The sequence below is a fragment of the Delphinapterus leucas genome, chromosome 20, assembly GCF_059928025.1.
Source record: "Delphinapterus leucas isolate spDelLeu-1000000601 "Yukka" chromosome 20, BTC_Dleu_Yukka2, whole genome shotgun sequence".
Taxonomy (NCBI): domain Eukaryota; kingdom Metazoa; phylum Chordata; class Mammalia; order Artiodactyla; family Monodontidae; genus Delphinapterus; species Delphinapterus leucas.
Window position 1 is genome coordinate 51,591,573 of NC_143148.1, and position 8,374 is coordinate 51,599,946.

Genomic DNA, 8,374 nt, shown 5'->3' on the forward strand with positions numbered 1-8,374 from the left:
TCTCTCTGTCTCTCTCTCTCTCTGTCTCTCTCTCTCTCTGTCTCTCTCTCTCTTTTGGGAGTGGATGTCGTTATTTCTAGGAATTTGCAGTCAAATGAGGAATTATTAGGAGATTTCACAGTTGCAGCTCCTGTGAAGAGTCTGGGTTTTGTTGTTTTGTTTTGTTTTGTTTTTGTCATTTTCAAGATTAGTCCTAAGCGTGAAAAAAGAACTTTGAAGGACAAAACCTGAGCGATATTGAGTCCAAAGCAAGAGAATTCATACGTCTGGGGAGCTGGTAGTGGAGCTTGATTTTCTGTGGGCCTGCTAAGTGTCAGACCTGCTTTGGGGCCATAGTCTTCAAGCAGTCCTGTGAGGGAGGTATATAAAGCCTGCTTGACGGGTAGAAAAATGGAGGCTGAAAGACTGGCTTGCTGTCCAGTGCGTGGTCATTATTGTTCTTTTAAGACCAGGGGAAGACACTCAATCCACGAGCCTGTGTAGTTTAGCTGCCTTGGATCTCAACTTGGGCAAAGGTACTTGTGCACACGGTCAAGCCTGGTGGGCCTCCTTACAAGGAGACAGGTGCTGCGCCCAAACTTTCCCATTTGTTTTTTTTCATAGGGACCTCACAACACACCTGTGAGGTCAGAATTATCCTCCCATTTTGCAGATGAGAAAACTGATGTGTAGAAGGAGAGAAAAAAAAATAAAAGGGTCCGAGGTCACATAGTCTGTTCATTAGTGACCTGGGAGTAAAAACCCAGGGTGGTTGAAGATGACTGAGCAGGAGAGGTGGGGTAGGGGAGCACGTCCTCCCCAGCTCCAGGTGTGCAGGCTTGGATTCTCTGCATCTGGCCTGGGTGAGGGGTGAGACCTGCAGAAAAGTAGGGAGGGTTTCTGACGTCAGCTTTGGAGGCACTAGGAGGAAGGCGTTGGGGGCCCACAGTTCGTTTCCTTTTTAAATTCAGTCTCCTGCTGGAGCAATTTCCTAGCTTGTGGCCACCCAGGCAGGAGAGTGAAATGGCAAAGCTGGGTTCAAAATTAAAAAAAAAAAAAAAAAAAAGATACAAGGTACTGAGAAAACAAAAATGAGTCTAAAGAATTCTAAGGAAGGAGGTAGAGTGTCCCTGAAGTTGCAAATATGAACTTCGTTAAGGAGTCCACCTAAAATTCCAGATTTTTGAGTTCTCCTCTAATATCAGCTGTCACCAAAGGCTGCCGCTCTGGGCTGGCCTTCTGGCCTGCAGAGCTGGCAGGGAGGCACAGGGAGGGGTGAGCTGGGGCTGCCCTTTTGGATGGAGTAAGGGCTCCAGATTCATCCACATCACTGTTTACGCTACCTGCCTGGCTCCGTAGGCTTGGGAGTATTCAGTGCCTGGAGTTGGGTGAAGAAGGACTTTGGATCAAAAAGAACCACCAGCCCCTGACCTTCTCTGATCTGAGCATTAGTTTTCTCATCTGTAGAATGGAACCACTGAAAGCCATACCACAGAGTTGCTATAAGGGTAAACAATGCTAGCTGATGTAAGGTGCTTCAGTAGGTGCTCAGAAAATTATCACAGCACCTATCTTATTTGTTTACATCCTACCCCCACCCACCGCCCAGTCGTTCAGGGTTAGAAGCATGAAAAACACGAAACCCAGAGAGGAATCTGGGAGAGGGCTGGAGGAAGGCGGGCTGCTTTTGGAAAGAGGTACCTTCTCCAAAAACCCTTCTTTTCCTTGGATTTCACAATGACGCGTCCACCCTCCGCAATGAGAACAAAGCTTTTCAACTTGTGTTTATTCCCCCCACTCGCCGGGAGATTTTCCTAAAGGAGAAGGCATGGGAGCCCCCAACCCAAGCCAGAATCGAAGGCATATATGACAATAGGACCCATCCCGGGCAGAAAAAGGCTCCTTTTTAATTAGAATCCTGGAAGGACATACCCTCTAATTGCTGCACTTGTAGTGTCAGGGCTATCAATATTGGTGCCTCTTTCATTAATAAACTGGCAAGTCAGAAGCTGCAGGAAGGGGGGACCCCCTCCCCCGGTCCCCCTCCCACCCCAAGCTCTACTTAATCAACAGCAGACTCGATCAAACAGGAAAAGAGCATGTAAATCAGCTGCATTAATTCCGCAGGCCCTAAATAGGTAGAAGGAAGGAGAGACATGAAAGGCAGACTTCATCCGTTTGCCTGCAATGCCCCTACTTTCATGAACCCAACCAAGAGGTAGTTAAATGGCCCCGCAGATTGCGAGTGACTCGGGGAATGCCCGGGTTTATGTATGGATTAGCGCTGTGATAGACCCTGAGTAGCAAAAGACGAAGACTAATTACCTGACAGAGCTCCCCTCCACTCGCCTGGGTCATTGAAATTAATTTCTGCTTTCAGGCTTGGCAGAAAGCAGCTGCAGGATTTCAGTTCAATACTCAAATTAACGGGGAGCCGAAATTATTTCTCTGCACGGGCGGTATTAGAGGAGTGGGTCACCAAATAGATCTTGATCGCAGACACCAGAGAAAGGATTATTCCTCCCTTTTCATCAAGAGCGTTAGGTCCTTGGAAGGTGCAGAGTTGGGCGGGGGGAGAAGAAAAACAACCATGGGTTTTACTGGAGAGTTAACACTTAAGTGCTGCATTACATTGGGTGTGATATACCTGGGTAGGAGATCTCCTGTCCCCCACGCCCGAATAATTTACAGTTTCCTCTCCATTTAACAAAAAAATTAAATTAAATATCTGGCCCTTTTATACATACCCAAATTGGAATTCCTAATCAGGGGGTGTTTGTGACTGCTCTTCCGCATCCCTTGTCATCAGGACAGCATTCTCTCTTATTTCAGGGATAAGGAAATGGGTGTGGAGGGGAGCAGTAGGGAGGAAGCGCAGGGGAGAGAAGAGGGGAGAAGTCGGAGATGGGAATCGAGCCCAGGGCTTCAGTCTCCAAGTTCCTCTTTCTTCCCCGTGTTGCTTTTCTTCTTCGCTCTAAGTTCCTTCCTCTCTGGGTTCCCTGCTTCCTCTGCAGCCTTGGTGGGATCTGTCAACATTGTGGAGTGCCGTCTGTGCGCACCGGGTCAAGTCCAATGTCATCCAGGCCATCAGCTCTCACCTCATTTGTTTCTGTGATTTTCCCGCCCCTAGGACCTGCCTGATGGATGAGGTTTCGTGGGCACAATACGTCCCCACATTCTTCCTGCCGGCTGAGACACCTGCAGGTCCACGGCCGCTTCCCACGTTGACCCCTGTGTCTTTTGCTCAGGACGAGACAGTTTCACAGCAGGATATGCACCAGCGGGGACTTCTGGGCCCGAGGCACGTTCGTCACAGGTGCAGGAAACGCGTCTCTCTTCTAACCGTGCCCAGCCCTTTAGGGTCGGGACATAGTTAACCCATTCTGGAATCCTGCTGTCTGGGTTCAAGTTTTGTCCCTTATCTTACTAGGCGTAAAACCCTGGGGTTACTGCTTCTAATATTAATACTATGACTAGTATCTACCATTGTTGTTACTCGTACTATTACCAGTACCTGCTGCATGGGGATTCTGCAAGGATTAAATTAGTTCACGGAGGTAAAACACTTAAAACTGTGCCTAGCACACAGTAAGCTCTCAATAAATGTTGGCCCTGCAATGACCCCTGCCCCTGGTAACCCAGACTCCATAAGCCAAGATAAGGGCGTCTTCTTTGTTTGCCTGAAATGGCAGAAAATCTCTCTGTGTACAGCCATCCCGACCCGAGATCTGACAGTGCTGGAACTCGGGATGTTCATAGCCTCTTCCTGCCCTTTTCATGCCTAAGAAATAAAAACATGTCTTCTTTGAACAGAAAATAGTTACCATTTATCAAATACTTAGCACGTGCCAAGCATACTCATATTTATCCAAAAACAAAACCAAACTTAAAAAGCAAACCTTAGCTGCCGGAGGATTCTTGAGCAGTGCAGACATCGCACAGCTGGTTTAGGGATGGTGCAGGGATTCGAACCCTGGTCCTTGTGTCTCCGAGCCCATGAGGCAGCCGTGTGCCCCCTTGTGCTCTGGAGAAGTAATTAGGCCCCTTAGAACATGACCAGCTTTAAACCTGTGACCTGGAGACGGATGACTTCCCCGTATCATTACCACTCCCCGGAGCCATCCAGCCCCCCGTGGGGTAGGAGGTTAATTACCCACACACCGAATCTGCTTATAAGGCTGTTTCAGGTACAGTTTTTATACCCTGGCTCCTGATAATGGCCCCATTATAAATGATTGTCTCGCTATGATATACTGGTTCCTCGCCTCCTAGGAACTGATTTAAAAGGAAGCCCCGGACTTCTTGTGCCCACTGACTTTATTCATATTCCTCTCTGCTCGCTCAGCAGCTGAAATGGTGTAGGGGACAACCCCCTACCAAAAAAAAAAAAATTTTCTCCCCAGCACGAGGCAGTTGCCATAATTAGTACCGCCAGCTCGCTTGATACTTCATGAAAAAACTCAGTACTTCTCCCTCCCCCATTTCCCACTGCCCCCACCCGCAAAGCTCCTGATTAGACAAGCAGTGCCCGTGGACAGATGCTCGCCCCTGGGTGTGTCACTTGCCTGTGCAGCCAAAATATTTTAATGATTTCTAGGGTGACTTGGGAGAACAAGTCATAGGGGGATATATAGCATCAGGGAATCTATTTTCAAACCAAGAAACCCCAGGCATGTTTACCCATGTTTATGCCTCTTCTGGGTCAGGTGTATGAATATACTGCTTGGGACAGCAGGACAGAACGTATGAGGAAAGACACCTCGAGAAAATCTGGAATGCATGTTAGGAATATAAATCGGCCTCTAAGTTGGAATTACTAGGGATAATTGCACTTTGTGGAATTCTTTGTGCTGGTTATTTTTTTTTTTTTTTTTTGAGTTTAAAATCAAGGAAATCACTAAAGAGTGCTTTGTTTCCACAAAAGTTGGGTTGCACTGAATATTTACGGTGCTTTAAATTCTGTAAACCTCAGGGCTAAGCAATCTGTATATGTGTATCATTCCAGCCACAATAATCTTGAAGTTCTCAGAACTCGTGAAGCTCTTGCCTCTCCTGCCCTGGTGTTCTTCCGTCGTGGTATGGCCATCTCATCATCCTTTAGCTCTTAGTATAAAAGCTTCTCAAAGAGGCCAATCCTGAGTGTCTGTATTAGTTTCTGATTGCCGCTGTAGTAAATGAATGCAGACTTGATGGCTTAAAAAGTACGAATGTATTCTCCTACTGCTCTGGAGATGAAAAGTCTGAAATGGGTCTCACTGGGCTGAATTCAAGGTGTTGGCAGGGCCTCGTGGCTCTAGGGAACAGTCTGTTCCAGTTTCGAGAGGTTGCTTGCTTTCCTTGGCCCACGGGCCTCTTCTTCCATCTTCAAAGCCGGCAAACGTAGCATCTTTAAGTCTCTCTGACTCTGTTCCTCCTGTCTGACTTTTCCATCTTTTTAGGACCTTCCGTTGGGCCCACCAGGGCCGTTCAGTGTACTCTCCTCAAGTCAAGAACTGTGACACATGTACATCTGCCGTGTAAACTAACATATTTATGTGTTTCAAAGATTAGAGCACAGTCATCTTTTGGCACCACTATTGTGTCTGCTACGTTGTCTTAACTAAATAAAGCACTGCTCCTCTATCTCTGTCCTCAGCTCCCTAACCTCATAATACTCACCTTACATACTTAAAATTTTATTTTCTGGTTTACTGGGTTTGTGTATGCTTCTCTAACTAGAACATAAGCTTCTTGAAGGCAGGGACCCATGTCTAGAATCTCCTTCCTTTTCTGTTTTTTCAGCCAATCAGTCAGGCTGATTTGGTTGTGAGTGACAGAAACCATACTCAGCTGGCTACAGAAAAAAGCAAAAACAGAAAGCATTTATTACCTTATATAAGTGAAAACTCCAGGGCCATCATTCGTTCAGCCTTTGCTGGACCCAGGTATTCAGAAGATGTCATCAAGGATTTGTCTCGTCCCTTTTGTGGCTCAGCTTTTCCCTTTGTAGACACACAGACGTCTTTCCTTGATGATGGTGAAGCCAGCTGCACTTTTTGTCAAAACCTGGAGTTGACCAGTTGACCGTCATTGGTCTAGTTGGGCGGGGGTGGAGATCCTTGAATCAGCCTGCAGGAATGGTTGCACGACAGAAGCCACGTGTCAACGTGACATTTGAAAACGTGTGGATTGGGACCGAGGGTAGGGCTGTTTCCCTCACGAATCAGGATGCTTTACTGGAAAGGCAAGTGAACGCTGGCCAGGCACACGCAAAGGACGTAGAATAGCTCCCTTCACAGTCTGGCTTACCTCTCCTCCCACCTTGGAGACTGGCTGGTTACTCTGATTTCTTCTGCCTTTCTACAGATTTACATCATTACACAAATTAGCACAGGATTATAGGATAATGGTCCCTCTTCAATATGTAATCAGATATTTTGCGAAGCACATTTGGGTCTGTTAGGGAAGGAAATGGACTTCAGCCTGCTTTTGTAGAGGCCTAATTTCCATTTTATTAACCTTCACTGCTATCATTCTCTGAGACTAGGCCCGTTCCTCCGCATTTTATAAAGTAACAGCTGCGTTCCCTGAGTGCGCACTCTGCACCAGGCATCACACCAGTCCTTAGAATATCACCTCCCTTATTCCTCAGAACGACCCGCAGTGGAACTCAGCATCTCCTGGCCGCTAAGTGGCAGATCCACGGTTTAAACCCTACACCCTAAACAGAAGCTTCTAGAGCACAGGCCAAAAATGTGTTGGCTAAGGCTGGTGACATAAAACCAAGTATTTCTGCTTCGGGGGATCCCAGCCCTTTCCCCCTCCAACCCTAAAGAGCTAGAGGAGTTTACTGCTGTTTTTCTAAAGAGCAACGTTAGTAATTACTTTGGCAGAAATTTTATACGAACAGAGAGCTTTTCTTTTTCATTTGCTTCAGCTTAGTCTTTTCCATTATTCATTCGGCTTCGTGGACCCTCCTATGCATACACCGTACTTATTCTTATTCACCCAGGACAGGTGTGTGGCACCTTGGAGAAGATGAAGACAGAGAGAAAATCAGTCAGACAGGAATTATGTTGAAAGATGACTGAATAAATTACCACCTCCCAGGAGCTGTATGAAAAATGGCTATTTCTGTAGGACACCAGAGCACCTTTTTCCTCTCTAATTCATGCGTATCCCTACACAAAGGCCCAGGGCGACGGGGAGTCTGTTTCTGGCCTGTGGGGAGCGTTCTGAGAATGTGAAGCCCTTGTGCTCGGAGGCACTGTGGGTGGCCACCCCCTTCACCTGCAGCCAGCCAGTCCCCTTGCACACCCTGCTTTGGGGACGAGTTTTCATCACAGTCTTGTTCGTGGAGGACTCTGGGGTAAACGGTTACGGGTCACCAAGTGGTCTTGCTAATGAGAGGTGGAACATACCAATGGACAATGGCCAGACTGTCTCTGATCACAGAACTCTGACCCACAAGCCCTGCAGCCATCAAGCAAAAATGGTCAGGACTTGGTCGGTAACATCCAGCATCCCTCTTTTTTTTTTTTAATTTATTTACTTTTAGCTGCATTGGGTCTTCATTGTTGCGCACGGGCTGTCTCTAGTTGCGGAGAGCAGGGGCTACTCTTCATTGCGGTGCGTGGGCTTCTCATTCAGCATCCCTCATTTTTGCCTTCTCTTCCAACTCGGGACCAACTGGAGAAAGCCAAATATGCTCCCAAGACAAGTAGCTTCTAGCTGGCCTGCCTTCAGCTGCCCCAGGCCGACAGCCTCCAGTCAGAACACACTGAAGCCTTCCCTCTTCTCACTAGGAAACTTGCCCTCTCCCCTGCCTGCCCCTCCATCTCTGCCAAACACCAGTGATGGTGGCTGACTCTCCTGCGATAACAAGCTTTGAATAAATGGCCGCTGTTTAATCTCATTTGGGTGGCCTTGGTTTACTGCTAGGCTAACTTTGCCCTGGCTTCATTTTTTTCACACAACTCTTCCCCTGTATATCAACACACACCAAGACCTTGATCTCCCTCCCCCACCCTTCCTTTTCTCCTCCTCTCCCACTGGTCCTTCTTTTATGACTCTGCTCACTTTTGACCTTAGTTAAAATAATTTGTGACTGTTGTTGCATGATTATTTTATGTGTTGAAGGTCTGCAGTGCGCAAGGTGGGTTCACCCGTCATCTCATTTAACCCTTAGGGGAACCCCACAGATATACTCTCAGCCCCCATTTCACAGGTCAGGTTAATGGACAGCCAGAGGAGCTAAGTGACCTTGGCTTCCCAAGGTGATAAGCAGTGAAGGATCCAAACTCCTATCTGTGGTTGAATCCAAGGCCCTGGCTGCCATTTTGACCTAGGTCTCTGATCTAAGTGTAACGCCCTGGAGGGCAGGCTCTGTTATAATTTATCTGTGTACTCCTTACAG

The 8,374-nt window shown here is 47.3% G+C and overlaps 1 protein-coding gene across 3 annotated transcripts in view; it reads left to right on the forward strand.

The window, feature by feature from the left end:
• Positions 1-8,374, forward strand: part of WWOX (WW domain containing oxidoreductase) — a 982,828-nt gene that overhangs the window by 466,400 nt on the left and 508,054 nt on the right. The window lies entirely within an intron of this gene.